Source organism: Balaenoptera physalus (assembly GCF_965194825.1).
Source record: "Balaenoptera physalus genome assembly, chromosome: 19".
Classification (NCBI taxonomy): domain Eukaryota; kingdom Metazoa; phylum Chordata; class Mammalia; order Artiodactyla; family Balaenopteridae; genus Balaenoptera; species Balaenoptera physalus.
Window position 1 is genome coordinate 47,466,038 of NC_138900.1, and position 18,694 is coordinate 47,484,731.

The 18,694-nt window shown below is 43.4% G+C and overlaps 1 protein-coding gene across 1 annotated transcript in view; it reads left to right on the forward strand.

The window, feature by feature from the left end:
• The window catches only part of LOC309649475 (uncharacterized protein), a 393,998-nt gene extending 375,563 nt beyond the window's left edge, over nt 1–18,435 (forward strand). The window contains exon 3 of the transcript XR_014257127.1: nt 8,708–18,435. The gene's annotated coding sequence lies outside the window, so the exon portion shown is untranslated. The remainder of the gene's footprint in view (nt 1–8,707) is intronic.
• Nucleotides 18,436–18,694: the final 259 nt, after the last annotated feature.

Sequence of the window (18,694 nt, forward strand, 5' to 3'; positions counted from 1 at the left end):
CATGGTTGTTTTTCCAGCTGGGAATCATTTCATCCTCTTGCCCTAAATGCTGAGCGAGCCCAGATCCAGCAGGAGGCCAACAGAGGGCTGGTCCGAGGCAGGACATCCACCCCCTTCCATGTCTGGTGTTGTTTTTAAGTATGAGCACACAGGTGGGTGTGTTTGGGGAGTGGTGGGGGGGAGCTGGACAAGCCTCAAGGAGGGAGAGAAACCGACATGCCTAATGAGGGAACCCACGTGGTCTGTTCTAAATGTTTTCAAATAAAACCGGAAATAAATTTAATCCATAGAAAAAGGCTGATATAAATCCATGCACAGAAGCAGGAATCCTCTGGGTGAACAGATACCAACTTTGGGGCTAATTCTTCCCCTCACCTGCTATAATGTACTCAATGGTGACCCCTCCCCACAAAAGATGCATTGATACCCTAACCCCCAGAACCTATGAATACAACCTTATTTGGGAATAGGTCTTTGCAAATGTAAATTAGGATTTCCAGATGAGATCATCCTGGGTTACCTGGATCGGCCCTAAATCCAATGGCAAGTGTTCTTACAAGACATTTCTACGAGACAGAAGGGGAGAGGACGCAGACACAAAGGAGAAGGCCGTGTGAAAATGGAGACAGAGATTGGAGTGATGCAGCCACAAGCTAAGGAACACGTGGAGCCACCAGAAGCCGAGAGGGGCAAGAGGGGATGGTACCCTGGAGCCTTTCTTTGGAGGGCGCTCGTCTCTGCTGACACCTTGATCTCGGACTTCTGGCCTCTAGAACTGTGAGAGAATACATTTCCATTGTTTTAAGCCACCAAGATGCGGTAATTTATTACAGCAGGCCTAGGAAACTAACACACTTGCTGAAGAGACAGGGGTTGCCTTGGATTGACCTCCCAGCCAGGGGCAGACTCTGGGATTTGAAAAGAGAACAGGCAGGCCTCCACACCCACCCAGGACACCCTGCCAAGCCCCCAACACACTCTGTGGGCCCTGATCTCCCTTTTCTAAACTTCTCCCAACACTCTCTACGGGCTTATTCTGCTTTATTTTTCTGCACGGAGCCTGTCGTGACCTGTTATTACTCATCTATTCGTATAGTAACTGTCCATCCCCCGGGGGACGTGAGCTCCGTGAGGGCAGGGCTGACAGCCTGGCTCACCTCTGAATCTGCCCCTGGCACAGTGCTTGGCACGTAAGGGTGCCGAGATGATCTTTGAGGAAGGGAGAGAGGAGCACAGAGGAAGGCCCTGAGAGGGATGTGGTGAGACCCCACTCACACCCAGCCCCCAGCAGCTTACCGTCTAGGCCGGGAGGGAGGGAGGGAGTGAGGTAGAGCAGGTGCTGGGACGGCTGTAACACAAGATCAGAAGGGTTAAGAAGGACATGGTAAGAAGTTGTAAGAAAGGGGCAGATAAAGTCCTAAGGGAGCAGAGAGATGCAAGAGATGACCTCCACCAGCAGGGATGGGGACACTCCGTCCCAAGGGGACATCTGACAGGTTTCACGGCTGTGACTGACTGCCCTGAATGGAGGAGAGAAGTCCTGCTGCACCGCATGGCCGTTGTGAGAGGCAGCGAGGGACAATGCAGAGGACGGAACAGTTATGAGCGGCAGTGCGGAGCAGGCCCACGGGACCAGGCCAGTGACGGTGCTGTGTGTGCTGGGGATGGAAGAGGCCACGGAGGCTTCAAACCGGGAGCCCGTACAGGTGACTGTCAGAGGCACTAGGTGCACCTGACCCTGGGCACCGGCTCCGTAACTTCCAGGAGGTTAGTCTGCATTCCTTTCCATCCTTTACAACTTCCCAAAGCTCACAGTTACATTAGAAATTGCAACTGTGCATTGAGTCAAGATTGTGCTAAGAAGCTTCCATATTTAAATGTTTAATCCTTTAGACACATTCATATGATAGCATGATTATTCCCTTTTTGTAGATGAGACAGTTGAGTCTCAGAGCTGGTAATTGTGGAAATCAAGATTTAACCCTGAATATGCTGACTCCTGGTGGCAGGCCCATGCTTTCACCGTGGCCTGTGGCCTTCCTCACTGTGAAGGGTGCCATGATTTCTGGAGTAGCTCACACACAGGACTCTCCTCTGGCCTAAAGCAGAGTTTTGGAGAGTTTAGGGCAGAGGTTATTCACCCCATTTTACAGAAGAGAAAGCTAAGAATCCAAGGAGTGGCGGGGTCTTTCCCAGGGCTCTGCAGACCCAGATGACAGGCACCAGTGTTTCATGCTTAAGGTCCTTTGCCTGAGATGCCCTGTATTCAGACTTGTGCCAGTACAAAAATGCAAGATGAGGGCAGTGGAGACGGGGGTGTCAGGAACTGGAGTGCAATTTGCTGCAGACCCAATGCCTACTGAGCAGGGCTCCACCCCAGAGCTCAAATCAGTGGGCAATAAGGCAGCACATCCATCTCCAAAGGGCCTTCCAGGGAAAATTGTACTCCCTGGAAGGAGCTGGCTACATCCATCTTGCAGGACAATATGCTATTTTTGCCAGAGAGCTACAAGGCATAAATATAGATTTCTGAACATTTTTTATGAGCTGACATGATGGCCTCTGGACACCTCTTCACTAAACCATAAAAAGCCAGACAGCCCTTTCCAGAACTGCATCCACCTGTGTCCCAGATAGACCTGGGAGCCTGCAGCTACATGGCAGAAAGGGCCCCACTTTGTTGGGGGAAAAAAAAAAAAAATCAATGGCCAGTTGTCTTCGAACTGCCTTGGAGATGAATGAAGCAGTCACCTGGGGGCCTTTTCTGTCTCCTGCTCTGACATCTCTTTCCTTGTGCCCTGTAACCAGGTCAGATCCTGGGGTGCAGACCAAATCCTGAGCCTTGCCCTCAGCCTCCATCTTCCTTCCCATTTTCCCCGTGCTCCTTTCTACCACAGGGCCTTTGCACCACCTGGGATGTTCATCTGTCCCTGCCATCTGTGCCTAGGCAACCCTTTAGTTCCCAGACCTCCATCAAACCCCCTGCACCCACCATCTAGGTGAGGCTCCTTTGTTTGCCTAGAACCATAGTCACTTGATTTGGGGCATTTACCCCAGTTTGTAAGGGTTTGTGTGATTATTTGATTAGATTCTGTGTTCCCCACTTTACTGTAACCTTCATGAACGGTTGCTTCCATTACATTCCCAGAGCCTAAAAAGATGCCTGGTCCATAGTCATTTCTAAGTAAATAGTTACCGAACATAAAGAAATGTGCCAAGGAATGAATTAATAAATAAATAGATGAATAAATGAGTGAGCAAGCAAGCAATGGTTCTCAACCGGGGAGAGTCCCTCTCCCAGCCCCGGGATATTTGGCAGTGTTTTGAGACATTTTTGTTAGTCATAACTGGGGAGGGTAGTGGTGGTGCTGTTGGCATCCAGTGGAGAGAGGCCGGGGCGCTGCTAAACATCCTACACAGAACCGTCCTCCCTCCTCCCAGCAAAGAATCTATCCTGCCCCAAATGTCAACGGTGCTGAAGGTGAGAAACCCTGTGAATTCATTTCCTAGGGCTACTGAACAAAGCACTACAAACTGGGTAGTTTAAAACAACAGAAATTTATTCGAGTACAGTTCTAGAAGCCAGGAGTCCAAAATCAAGGTGTTGGTAGGGTTGGTTCCTTCTGGAGGCCCTGAGGGAAAGTTGATTCCTTGCCTCTCTGCTGGTTTCTGCCGGTTGCTGGCAATCCTGGGTGTCCCTTGGCTCCCAGCTACATCTCTCCAATCTCTGCCTCTATCTTCACACGGCCTTCTTCCCGAGGTGTCTCTGTGTGTCTTCTCCTCTTCTTATAAGGATACTAGGCATTGGATTTAGGGCCCAACCTAATGACCTCATCTTAATCAATTACAATGGCAAGGACCCTATTTCCGAATAAGGTTACCTTCACAGGTACTGGAGTTAGAATTTGAACATAACTTTTTAGGAGACACTGTTCAACTCACTACACCCTGGTTTAATGGAAAGTTAATTCTATTCATACACACCCTCCCCCCAAAAAGGAAGGGGCAAAGAAACCTGCTGTTTGTCCTCTCGTCTCTCACATCCCCGTTGCTGTCCAGACACTCAGCCAGGTGCCTGGGGAGCTCCTCAGCTTTCCCTCTGCCCAGCCCTCTCAGCCACTGTCAGCCACCTGCGCCTTGTCAGTACTTTCCCTGAGGAATCCACCTTTGCGTTCAAGATCTTCTCCTTTACACTGGAGCATCATACTAAGTGGGTGATGTGCATTCGATCCTTGTGCCAGATCTATAAGCTAGGTATTCTTATTGCTCCATTTACAGATAAAGAAACCTGAGTTCAGAGGGATAAATAAAGAGCCCAAGCTTACGGAGCTGGTAAATGACAGAACCTGGTCACCTCAGGGGGAAGCCCATGCGTGGCCCCTGTTCTCTGGGGGCTTCTCCACCCCCTTACTGAGCTCCCAGTTCCTCTCCTTTGCTCTTCTGGCAGGAGCTTCACCCTGTGCCCTCATAACTGGAGGGACTTGCCTCCCTCACAGCCCTTTCTCCCGGCATCATTCCTGTTTGTTTATATTCCTCTCTCCCCTCTAGGCTATGAGGGCTTTCAGGGTGGGTACAATGTTGATTTCATCTCTGGGTTCCCAACCCCAGTACCTACCTGCAGAGCACACACAGCCTGTCGTTGGTTAAATAAACGAATGCATTCATGGTTTTAACAGTCTAGTCTAGAGACGTTACTTTTGTTTGTACTAGAATTCCCCAGGTTACACTGCAGTGAATACAATACAACTCTTTGGCTCTCTTAGAAGCAGCCAGAAAGTGAAATTAAATTTTTTTAAGAAGTTTCCATAGTCAAATTAGCTTGGATAACTCTAGGTTAGCCAACACTAAACCTACTTCCTTACTGCTGGACTACACAGAACCTTAAATATTCTAACATGCTTCGGAATTGCTAAGGAGGTAGATAGTCTTCTGGATATTTTGTATTTTTTTTAATTAAGAAAACTGGTTTTTATTTTTTAATTTTTTGAACAGTCCCAATAAATACTAAGCCTATTACAGAGTTGGAATATGCTGGGATGACTCACAGCCCCCCCTGGGTGGAGACTCTCTCACAAAGCTAAGAGGAGGAGGGGGCTTCCGTCTAGAGCTGACTGTGTCATCACCGGTGGGCTGGGACGACTTTTCTCTCACCCTCTGGTCTCCAGTCTGCACCCACGTCCTCCTGTGAACTCTTCATTCTTGTTTATGGTAGATTTCCCCCACTCTCATCAAAGCCCAAGTTTCCTGAGCTAAAAATGAAAGTGGATGGCCTAAAGCTTCCTGTACCTCATTAACCTCCACATTATCTTGGGGAAATTATGCCAATTATCACACCGGGGCTCAGGCTTGAACAGCTACAACGTCTGGGCCGACGGTGATGGATGCGACCAATTTAAGGAGTAGAGGGCAGCTCCTCTGGTGGTGAAAGAATCATTTGGTTTGCCAGGAGATGCTCTCCCGTGGCAGACACAAAGTTCGGATCTCCGGTTGGGGAGCTCTCCTAGCATCTTTTTGTAAGAAGGACATTTCTAAGGGGGATTTTTTTTTTTTAAGCATGTATTGGTTAATCTCGTTTTCTTATTGTCTTAATATAGAGAAGCAGAGAGAAAACGCCAAACATATAAAAATGACCCATAATCCTCCTACCCAGTGATTTCCGTTGTCCTTTAAAACCAATCAAAATGAAAGTAATACAATACAGGTAGGTCTAGACAATCCAAAGAGTTCAATAAGTAACAAAGTTGAAGTGAATATCTTCCACCCCCTCCCACCCCTTTCTAAGCTCAGTCTCTCAACAGCTAATAGAGTTTTGTGGTTCCTTTAGAAATAGTGTACCTGGGAGAGCATAATGGCTTAGAGCAGGGCATCTCATGCCTGATGGACATTGAAATCATCTGGATAGCTTGTTAAATCACAGGTTGCTGGAGCCCATCCTAAGAGAGTCTGATGCAATGAGTGGGGGCAGGGAATTTGCATATTTAAAAATTTCTCAGGTGGTGCTGAATCCTAGTTCTACCACTTTCCAGCTGTGTGATTTTTTTTTAACACGGTAGCCTCTCGGCTTCATCTTCCTCTTCTGTAAAACGGGGCTAATGATAGTTGTGAGGATTAAGTGAATTAAAATAGTTGAAAGGTTCTGCATATTAAGAACAATGCAACTGTACTATGATTCATGTAGCAGCCTGTAAATATGTACCGACTACCATAGGGATATTTCTACATATTCTTCAGTATTATGCTTTATTTACAATAGTGATTTTTCATACATTTACATATAGATATATTTAGTCCTTTTGAATTACGCTTTCATAAGATCATAGTTTCGATGTACATTCTGGAGGTTACTCTGGTTCTCTGTAAGTGACCACACTGGTTTCCAAGTATTAGCTAATATAACCAGGGTAGCAAGGGACATCCTGTACCTGTCCTGACAGACATCTTGTGAGCATATTCATAGAATAAATTCCTAGAAGGGGAGTAGCTAGACCAAAGTACGTTTGCATTTTACATACTGGTTGTTGGAAAATTTAAATACGTGTTCTTGGGAAGGCTACATTTGTTTCTAAGCCTAGGTCTGATGTAATCTAAGGACAAAGGGGGGTTTCTCTGTGGACTTTGTTGTCTTCATCTTCAAAGTGAGGATGAGAAAGCCAGCCAACAATATTGACATACAGCACTGAGATGTATGACTCAAGTGACCACGGACTGCTTGTTGAGCACAGAGCAGGAGGCTGAGGACCCAGCACTGGTTGAAGCTTGCTCTCTCTGTGCTCAAGGAGCCTTGGTCCAGGATCAAACCCCCAAGAACACAGATGCATTGCAGTCCAGCATGAGAGGTGCATCCGTAGAGTAATGTGTACAGATCCAAGATGGCACCAAAAGGGAGTCGGGTGGGCTGAAGGAATCAGGAAAAGCTTCAGGAGGACGGGGCGGATGTGTTTTGCAACGTGAGTGAGAGTGGACAGGAGGGGAAGGCACTTCAGAAAGGAAAAACAGTACGTGTAAGAGCGTGGAGGCTTCCTAGCCCCTAACACAGCACCTGATGTAAGGCAGGTGCTCAAGGAGTGTTCGCTGAACACAATCTCAACCCGCGTGGGTTGTGCAACCTACAGAAAACTAGTGCCTTAGGCTCTCTATGATCCAACTAAAGACCGAGAATTCTTTCAGGTGGGCCTGCTACATCCTGAATTTGAGATTTCAGGTTCATGAATAGCTTAGTAAATTCCTAATGAATTCACGCAGTCAAGACAAGATCTGCCTTCTTATACTTCTGATCACCAGGTTGGAATATAAGTATTGAAATAGCCTTCAGATGGGTCCTGGCCTTGCCTGCAACACCTACACCCTGGGTAGAAGTCCCAGGATTCTGAAAGTAGAATGATCATAGCCACTTCCTTCTACAAAGATTCCATTCCCCAGTGGACATTCCTGCAGCTCCCACTGCCAGCCTAGAAAGTCTACTAGTGCAGTCAATCAAAACAATGGAAAAACAGCCAACAATATTGACATACAGTAATGAGGTATATGACTCAAACGACCATGGACTGCTTGTTGAGCACAGAGCAAGAAGCTGAGGACCCAGAACAGCCTTTGAGTATAGCACTGTGGGTTTTGTAAAACTTTTTAACCATATGGTAACGGAAAAGCAGACATGAATGAAAATTTCAGGGGATCTTTGCCATCAGTAGTTTCAAGGGACAAAGAATGTTCTGGTACAGGCTGCTCTTCAGATATGTCCAAGGATGAATTAGAAAGCACACATCAGAAAGGTGTGTTTCATTGTTGCAGTCTGCAGATGGTTTCAGACAAGGGTTATCGAGACCACAATTGGTAAGACAATATGGTCCACTGTCATGGAGTAAAAGAAGCAGGTACAGTCTTCAAGGTGACCGCAAAGTGTTCCAAAGCCATTATCTCGTTCAAGAGAAGAGGGGGAAGAAGATCTTTGAGGTGCTCTGGTTAATCTGTTCCATCATCAGATCCTGACTGACGACAAACCAGGCCATTCACCCCTCACCCCTACTCACTTCACCACCATTATTACCAGCCACCCTCCCCTGCCAGCGATCCCTGCTGTTTCCCAAGCATGGGTTTAAAGTCTGAAAGACTGACCTGCATCCAAACAATGCCCCTTTATAGCTACACAACCACGGGAAACTCAGTCAACCACTCTCAGACCCAGTTTCTGTTTCTGTATCATGGAGATAGTGTTGAGAGGATTAAACAGTAACCTTTTTTGGAAAGGTCTAACTCAGAACCTCAATCATATGGACTTTCTTTTACAAATAATGCCCTCAGTGCCACTGAAAAAGAGAATTGCCATCACATATGGATATTCCTTATCCCCCTTTTAGGTTGGATGGCCTCTAAGCTCATCCCTTAACTATGGGTTTCATTGATGATCTCACATGTGTGCTAATGTGCTAATCAGAATTAGGCAGGGAAAATAAGATGACTGAATTAGTTAGGACTTTTTGTGCTTGCCAAGGCTAAACCCAACTTGAACTGATTTAAGGAGAAATGCATGTGGTGAATTATAAATAGTAACGTTTCATGAAATAATGGGATGGAATTGCAACTGAGCCTAGCTAGGGAAGGGCCTGGAAACAAGGACTGGAAGTTAAGTAAACCTGATAATTGGCTCTCTCCACTTGCTATCCCTGCTTCCCTTCATGTGATTGATTCGTTGTTTTCTGTTTGCTTACAGCTTTTCTCTGCTCCCAGTTCCCAGGGAAGAATATGTAGCCCCAAGGATCATGGCTTCACCTGTTAGAGGACCAACCAGAAGCTGAGACCATCAATCCTGCTCCTGGTCCTAGTTTCAGATTCCTAGAAGACAGAATCTGATTCCTTCAGCTTGAGTCTTCCTTGCTCTAATCAACTCTGGGTGGTAAGTAAAGTCATAGAATTGCTAATGGCTACTGGGGGCTCCTGTGCATCTTGGATAATCTATAATGTAGGGACAAATTGATGAGTTTCGGGAGACAGTAAAATGTGAGAGGTTTGGAAAGAAGTAGTAGATTAAATGTTGCTCAGTCCCCACTCTCTATAAAGTGCTGCTGAATATCCAGGTGTGTACATCCAACTTTGGAGAACTATCTGTATTTACATGAGAAAGTTGGACTAGATCAGTGGTTCTCAGCCTTGGCTTATCATTTGCACGACATGGGGACCTTTTAAAAATCTTAATATCCAAGCAACATTCCCAGACCAAATAAATCGGAATCTCTATCTGTGGGATCCTGGTAGCAATTTTTTTTAAAGTTCTTTAGATGATTCACTTTTCAGCTAAGGTTCATAACCATTGGACAAGGTCAGTGATTCTCAAATGAATCACCTCAGTCTAGTTAAAATGAAGATTGTGATTTAATTGGTTCAAAGTGGGGCATGGGATTCTGTAGTGCTAACAAGATCCAAGGTATTGTCAGTGCTGCTGGTCCATAGATTATACTTTGAGTAGCAAAGTACTGAATTATCCCTGTGTCCTAGTCTAGTCTCGAGATTTTAAGAAAGAGGTTATTTTCTCCAGAAATATTCATTTTCTGCTCTGTACTGGACCTTGTGCTGAATACTGAGGCATAGAAATCTAGTAAGTTTCTGCCACAGAGGGGTTTGCCTGGAGTCCACGTAGCTGGAGAGAGGCTAGAGAAAATATTCTGTGTACACCACTTTTTCTCAGCTGTGTTTGGAGGTCTGTTTATCAGGGATTTTTGTTTGTTTGTTTTGGTCTGGTTTGTTTTTTAAGAAAACATCCTTATTGAAAAGGCAGCTGGCTTCCCCGACAGGAGAGAAGCTAGCTCAAGACATGGAAGGAAGGGAGGACATAAAATCTAGCAATTTGGGGTAATATAAGCAAAACATGGAGTCTGTGATGGAGAGAGCAGTTTGGCCCTGAGCAAAAACAACAGCAAAGAAACCGTAGCTGGGGAATAAGAAAATGACTATGATGGTGATAAGTAGGTAGGTAGGTAGATAGATAGATAGGTAGGTAGGTAGGTAGGTAGGTAGATAGATAGATAGATAGATAGATAGATAGATAGATAGATAGATAGATAGATAGGGACTCCATGAAAGGATCTCCTAATTTTTCAGTGGATTCAATGATTAATGAACCAAACCCACTCTAAGAGATCATGAACATGTTTTAGGACATAACTGGAGTCCCTAATAATAACAAAGTTGTTCCAAAGCTTATGCTCACAATTCATTAAGCTACTCTATGCCAGAAAGCCAGGAACACCAGGACAAATTATGATTTCTTGTTTTCATGTCATAGAGCATGAGTCTAAATAGTAGAGGAGGCAAAAGGCCATAATAAATGACCTGGTTTTCATTAATATGTTCTCTGAGTGCCTGGTAGGTGCCAGGCACTGAATTTGACCAAAATCTCAACATTGCAATTTGAGGATTATTCATATGCTGTTATCTTTTGATGACAAGAGCAAGCTGCTTGTCTAACCATGGTCACGTTTAATCCTTCCCGAAACCTGGGATGGAGGAGTCAGGGTGGTGATGTCTTTATGTTGATGATGATGGTAGTGTTGGTGATGATGGTGATAGTGGTGGGGTTGGGATATATTTTCCATTTAAGAAAAATTTTTAAATGGCCTCCAAAGTATTAAAGGACCATATAAAGTCCCACAGCTGGTTAGTAGCCAAGAACAGAGATTCCCAAATTCCAAACTTGGGTTCTGTCCATTTAACCATGCTGAGTAACTAGAGTATTAGCTAGTTGTTAAAGTTTAGTTTCGGGTTAGCCATCCTAAATACTTAGGAAAAGATGAACTAAAAATACAGGATCTGTAAAATACTCTGGCCTTGTGTATTATGACAGGGAGAGCTTCAAAATGGCAGCTCCTGAAGTTTCAGATTTTTCATTTCTAGTTTGCATTCTTTTCTCCTGGCAAGGAAGGCTGGAACAAGAAGCAGTCATAAAGGAAACGTTTCCCTCTGTCTCACAAATGTATTTCTGTGCCAAAGTTAGCTTCTACCTTTATAACTAATACACATAAAAAGAGAATATTTAGACAGGCACTTCACAGAAGTGTGGTTAGCTTAGGAAGTCAGAGGGTTATAAGTGCCCCCAAGAAAATGCCATGCTTTTCAAACAGCTTCAAGCTCCCCAGCCTTACAGTATCCCATCTGGTTGTACTCCAACCCCACTCCTCACAGCAGCCAGGGTGAGTCTATCCAAAATGGGAATGTGATTGCCTCTTTGAAGGGTTGAAAATTCTCACCGGCTCTCTAGAAGAAAGCTCAGGCTCCTTAGCCGAGCACGCAATGCCTTTTGTGCCGTGGCTCCTGCTGGCCACTCCAGCCTTGTTTCATTTCCCTCCTTTCAGCCTTCCATAATGTGCTTCAGCAAAAGCAAATCACATATAGCTGCAGCCCCCCTTAAAGAATGCTTGGCGTGATGCTTCTTGGCCTTTGATTATTGCTGGTTCCACTGCAGGAAGGCTGCCTCTGCCTTCTTCACCCAGCAGATTGTTACTCATCCTTAAGGACTCACCTTATCCAAACACTTCCTTGACCAGCCCGAGACTAGAGCAGAGGAGTCACCTTATGCTGTATCTGTGAGTTTTTAAAAGCAATTCATCTGTTGATGGACACTTAGGTTGCTTCAATATCTTGGGAACTGTAAATAATGCTGCTATAAACATTGGGGTGCACATATCTTTTCATTAAAAATTAGCATTTTCATCTTTTTCAGGTATATACCCAGGAGTGGAATTGCTGGGTCATATGGTAGTTCTGTTTTGGGGTTTTTGAGAAGCCGCCATACTGTTTTCCACAGTGGCTGTACCAATTTATAGTCCCACCAACATTGTACAGGGGTTCCCTTTTCTCCATATCCTTGCCAACATTTGTTATTTGTGGTCTTTGATGATAGCCATTCTTAAAGGTGTGAGGTGATATCTCATTGTGGTTTTAATTTGCATTTCTCTGATGATTAACAGTGTTAAGCGTCTTTTCGTGTGCCTGTTGGCCATCTGTATGTCTTCTTTGGAAAAATGTCTATTCAGATCTTCTGCCCATTTTTTAATCGGGTTGTCTGCTTTTTTTTTTTATATAAAATTTTTTTTTTTTAACTTTGGGTTTGTTTATTTATTTATTTATTTATTTATGGCTGTGTTGGGTCTTCGTTTCTGTGCGAGGGCTTTCTCTAGTTGCGGCAAGTGGGGGCCACTCTTCATCTCGGTGCGCGGGCCTCTCATTATCGCGGCCTCTCTTGTAGCGGAGCACAGGCTCCAGATGCGCAGGCTCAGTAATTGTGGCTCACGGGCCTAGTTGCTCCATGGCATGTGGGATCCTCCCAGACCAGGGCTCGAACCCGTGTCCCCTGCATTGGCAGGCAGATTCTCAACCACTGCGCCACCAGGGAAGCCCAGGTTGTCTGCTTTTTGATGTTGAGTTGTATGAGCTATTTATATATTTTGGATGTTAACCCCTTACTGGTCATATCATTAGCAAACAAACAAAATCTCAAGCTCCCCAGATATGGACAGTGTCTGGAACATAGTAAGCATAGCAATTGCTCAATAATTTGTAAAGCTAAATTCATAACTATTTTTCATTCCTTTAAAAAATAGACTTTATTTTTAGAAGTTTTAGATTTATCAAAAAATTGAAAATATAGTACAGAAAATTTCCTTATACCCCACACTGTTTTTCATATTATTAACATCATGCATGAGTTTCATATATTTATTATAATTAATGAACCAATATTTATGCCTTATTATTATTTAAAGTCCATAGCTTATTCAGATTTTCTTAGTTTTCATCTCTTGTCCTTTCTGCTCTGGGATCACATCTTGGATACCATAGTACATTTTGTTGTCATGTCTCCTTAGGCTGCTCTTGGCTGTGACAGTTTGTCACTTTCCTTGTTTTTGATGACCTTGACAGTTTTGAGGAGTCAAGTATTTTGTAGGATGCCCCTTTATGGGAATTTGATGTTTTTCCCATGACTAGTCTAGAGTTATGGGGTTTTGAGAGGAAAACCACAGTGGCAAAGTGCCATTTCCATCATATCATATCATATTAAGGGTACTTACTATCAACATGATTTATGACAGTGGGTGTTGACCTTGATCACATGACTGGGGTAGTGTTTGTCAGATTTCTCTACTGTAAAATTACTAATAATCGTCCCTCCCTTTTCACATATTCTTTGGAACAAAGTCACTGGGTACAGACCAGACTTAAAGAGTCTGGCGTTATGCTTCCCCCCTCCTTGGGGGCAGAGTATCTACATAATTGTTTGGAATTCTTCTATACAGGATATTTACCCCTCCTCCCTGAGTTATTAATTTATTTAATCATTTATTTAGATAAGTATGGACTCATGAATATTCATTTTTGACTTTGGGTTTTAATCCAACCCCACATAATTTTGTTGCTTCAATTATTCTAGCTTTGGCTATTGGAAGTTCTTTCAGTTGGCTCCTATAGTCCTTTGACATCCCCCCATCAGGGTGAGCTTTTTAAATTTTTAGACCCTCTCTTACTTTCTGCTCCAGGCTCATTCTGCATATTTCTAGCTCAAGTCCTAGAGCATTTCTCCAAGAAGCTCTGGTTCCTTTTAGTGGAGAATGGTGTTAGAAACCAAGATCTGGGTACTAGCTGTGCTCATGACTACTGGGGTGTTGTCTCTTTTAGGTCTCCTCAGTTAACCGAGCAAAAAAAATATGTATTATATATATGTGTATGCTAACTCATGTATATATGCGTTTATACATATACATTCATGTATATACCCATGTAAATATTTTAATCTGTAACCATCTGTAGCTATGGTAAGCTAAATATCAGCTCATACTGATATCTCCAACTTTAAATCATTATCACATGAATTACTCTAGCCTCCACATCTTCCTTATTTGTAAATTTCCACTCCAACAGTGAGAAACCTAGTTCCCATCATCTGCCATCCATTTACTTAATTGCTTAGTTCCAGTGTACATGCACAGCAGTATCAGAATTGTTAACCTGTAGCCCTGTGGAAAACAACTTTATCAACCTGGGTACAGTGCTTATGTCATTCTTCTTGCCTTTAATCTTGCAGACTCTACTCATTTCCAAAGTTACTTAGGTCAGCACCTTTTCCTGCCACCCCCTTCAGTGAGGTTGTCTTACACGTTTGTAACACAGTTAGATTTTCTTGTCACAGTGCTACATTCTTTCCTGGGATCCCCCTGATTTCCTAATGATTTTTTTTCATGTGTATGCATTTTGGTTCCTTCTTTGTGCTGTACAGTTCTATTATTCATTCATTTTTCATCATCTATTTATTCCCCAGTTATTCACTGTTTACAGTACTCCTATTTCACACAGTCAAAAATAAGTTGAATTAACTGACATTTAGAAAATGTCTCTAAAGGAATTTACAGTAAAACAGATAGATCAGAATCTACAGAGATTCTCAGAGAGGAATGGGATAGATATCCCTAGCAGAGCTTAACATGAAACAATTACTGCAATAGAGATTGGCAGTTAACTCAGAGTCTCTTGGCCACTAAACAGAGCAGCATCCTAGGACAGACAGATCCTTTTCTGGCCCTAAACACTAACTGGCAGTTATAAGGGTTCTACAGGAGAATGAAATGGACTAAGATTCGCTTTGGATCTACATGCAGACTCCCAGATGGAAAGTGTTCAGGTTTAAACCCTAAATCTAGAGAAGGCTGCATTTCAAATTCCCCGTGGTTGCTTCAGGAATCTCTCCCCAAGAAGTTCACAGGAGCACATGAGATTCGAGGCCACTACTGGAAATGAGCCTTCATCATCACCATCATCATGTGGGACTTTTGAATATTTATGTTACATTTGTCTTTACAAAATACTTCTGTTGTTCTTCCACTTATCATTTTCATGTCCACCTGGGAAGCCTTACCAGATGTGTAGTCATTCCCATTTTACAGATTAGCAAGTTGAGGGTCAGAGAGGGCTTGATTTCCTGTTGGCACATAGGATAAAGGACTCCATCCCAGAATCTAGCTTTCTTCCCCCTCCTCCAAAGTGACTCTTGCCATTTCCATCACCCTTGACTACTTTGGGGACAGAACCCCAGATAAAGCTAATCTGAACCTGAGGCTATGTGTGTAAACTTTCTGATTCCTGTGAGCATCCACATTAGAGGGACTGGGATTTCAACATGGACTCTAAAATTCCCCACAGGTGCGCGAGGCCCAGATACACTTCAAGGAGTGTTCTTTGGTCTCCTTTGGCAAAGAAAGCCAATGTTTCATTTTGTCTTCCCAAGTCATTCTTAGGTATCAGTGTTTTCTCCTATCTAACATCATTTTTAAAATACCCAGAAACTAAGAAGAATAAAGGCTTCTGAACAGTCAGAGCAGGTGGTATTCATTCCACTCCCTCTTTATTTCCACACACTTAGAGCTTTTTCACTCTTATTTTACACAGAATTCAAATGTTCATAATTTCTTGGTATGCAGTCCCACAGCATGTTAGAAACAGCAACTGGGAAGAGAGGAGAGTGGGTAGAAGAATTGGGCTTTAATGATTTAAAGTAGGAAGTCATCCAGGTGCATTTAGTTAAGAAGCAAAGGGTCTCTGTGCAACTCAGTTTCCCCTGATGGCACAGAGTCATTTAAGTGCAGTGGCATAATCTGTGCTCAGGAAGATGTTTCCAAATTATTTTTTTAATGCAAATAATGTCTCGTGTACTCTACTTGAAATGGTGGTGATTTTTTTTTTAATATTTTCATTCAAAATGATTCAAATAAAAGAGATAATCATTTCCATGTTTAAAGTAGGGAAGCCTTACATCTATGGAAAGCAGGATTACCCAGCATAACTCATTAACTCAATAAACATTTACTGTGTATAAATTGTACATCAGGAACTGGGGATAGAGAAATAAATAATATCGATCCCTGTCTTCAGGAAGCTCAGCATCTAATTTGAGCATCTGTCTCTGGGGATCTGGATTGCTGAGGTTTCTACAGTGTAAAAGGCTGACGATTAAATCCTCCCTATTCACTGAGTCTGCCAGGACTCCTAGAGGTGAGAACCACCACTAAGGTGTCAAGGATTGAAAAGAAGCAACAAGATTCATTATTATGGGAAGAAGAGAAGGAATGGAGGCAGGGAGTGAGGGAGAGAATGGGGAAGGGAGGGAGGAAAGAAGGAAAGAACCCTGCTATTCTGCTGAATTGGGGCAGATGAAAATAAAAAGTCTTATCCAAAAACTTCCACTTTGTATCCATGTAAACTTAGTCAAATGCTATAAGTAAAAGGGTAGTCTTACAGATGCCATCTGTTCCATGATCAATAACTAAACAATGTAAGTGTTATTATCCCAGTTTTGTATAGGAGACTGAGGCCCCAAGACTCTAAGCATCCTGCCCCAGCTTGGAGCTTGAGCAGTCAGGCCTGGCTGGGCCTGGGTATGAATGGGTCCACACCTGTTCCATTTGGTGTGAAATCCCAGGCACTCTTCACTATGCAACGTTGTCTTCAGTTGAAGGAGGTTGGGCTGATCAGAGAAGTGTCTACAATAATATGCCACCAAAAAAGGAAGAGGGAGGAAGGAAGGGAAGGGAAGAGAACAGAAGAGAAGAGAGAAAAGAGAAAAAGCACCTTGAGGATCCCCTTTACAAGAGAGGCTGTGCTCACTCTTCATCCATCCATGATCGGGTTTTTCAACACGCTCCCATATAACACGACCACTCTGTCAGTCAGAGTTGTGTGTCAGTCTGTCACATTCCTGTTGGGTAACTTGAAGAGAGTTTGGTAAGGAGAGTATTTATACAGACACAGCACCATGTGGGAAACCATCAAGACATGTGCAGTGTACAGTAACCCAGGGCTAGTACAGGAGAAAGGGGAGAGGGATTGGGATCTGGAGAGAGAGCTGAGAGCAGACGGCCTCCTGACAGAAGCTGTAATCTTCCTCTGACGGGGTTGAAATCAGCCATGGTGACCCACAGCAAGGGGATCAGGGGACTAAATACTACAACCTCCACCTCATCTCTCCCTCTTTTCAGTCTCCTGATGGGTTCCCCATTGGCCAATCCCAGCTGGAGACTGGAGGGTAAGGGACTCCCCTGGTGTAGACCGCAGAGGTCAAACACAGAGCAGAGTGAAAAGGGGAAAGTACATCTGGAAAGACAAATAAGACATTCCCATCCCAGCCACCCTTATGCATTCCAACATGGCACCAACTTAATTCAGTATCAAAGGACGCTTCCTTGTTAGGATCAGAAGCAATCTCGTGATCCTTCTTCGCATAGCCCTCCAGGTAGCTAAGAGTAATTGATTGGAATTGGCCTAGAAGTTGGGATACGTTTGTCATCCTTGTCTTAACCCGAGCCTGGGACCTTGTTCCTTATTCTTCTTTGGTTGGTTTGATCATTTTGATGTCAGTAATGTCTTAGAATTTTTTGAAAGGTGATCTTAACCTGTGTTTGCTAGGACCACAGTCCAGATAACACTTTGTGGATTTAAGATATCCAGGGAGATAGTAATGTTGTCATGAAAGAAGCACTGGGCTTGATTTTAGACATCTCCATACCTTACAAACTGGATGACCTTGGACAAGTCAGATGCCTTATCAGAGCCTCAGATCTCACTCATGTAAATGAGGAACGACGAAGTTACCTCTGAGGATGGTACAATTTTGCCAGTTTAAGGGCACAAAGCAAAAACACAAATATGCTTTGCATCATACACAGGTGGGCAATGATTTTTCAATTTATTTATTATTTTTCAGTGAGGCTGCTTAGTAGTTAAGAAATCAAGCTCTAGGTCAGAAAATAAGGCTATGAACCTTGGCTCTGGAACTTCTTGGCTGAGTGACAAGGAGCAAATGCCATAATCTTTCCAAACCTCAGTTTCCTTATCTATCAAAGGAGACTATCTAGAGTACACATCTCACAGGCCATGATTTACTGGTTCATGATAAACCTCAGTAAGGATGATAACCATGGGTAGTAGTTACTCCTGCATTGTTAGAGATGCAAAGGCTGCCTTCACAGCAGTGGGCAAGTCCATCAGTCATTCATTAACTCAACGGTACTTCTTGTGCCTGTTAGTTTATAAGATGTATGATCTAGCTGGGGATAGACATCGACAGGCAGCTCTGCTTCTCTTGAGACCACAGCCCTAAACAGAGTTAAACTCCTGAGTGCTGCTCCCTCTGGACATTCCTTTTGAATTTGTTTACCCAGGCTTCAGAGACTTTGACTTTAGTCTCGTGATTTTCTTTCTATGTGATCTGATTGACTCACAAGCCTGGGAGTCAGAGAGGTTGCTACATCTCCTGTTTCTGCTTGCTGACTTGCTGATTGACCCTATATAAACCACTTAGTTTTTCTGGGTCTCATCAAACTAGATAGATAGATAGATAGATAGATAGATAGATAGATAGATAGATAGATATAGTTAGATAGATAGATAATATAAAGGTAGATGATAGAAAGATGGATGGATGGATGATGGATAGATAGGCAGATAAATAGATAGTAGATAGATAGGCAGATAGAGAGGCAGATAGATCTATAGATAGATAGATAGATAAATAGGTGATATAAAGGTAGATAGATGATAGAAAGATGGATGGATGGACAGACAGGCAGATAGATAGATAGGTGATATAAAGGTAGATAGATAATAGAAAGATGGATGGATGGACAGACAGATAGATAGGGTTTACACTAGACAACCCACT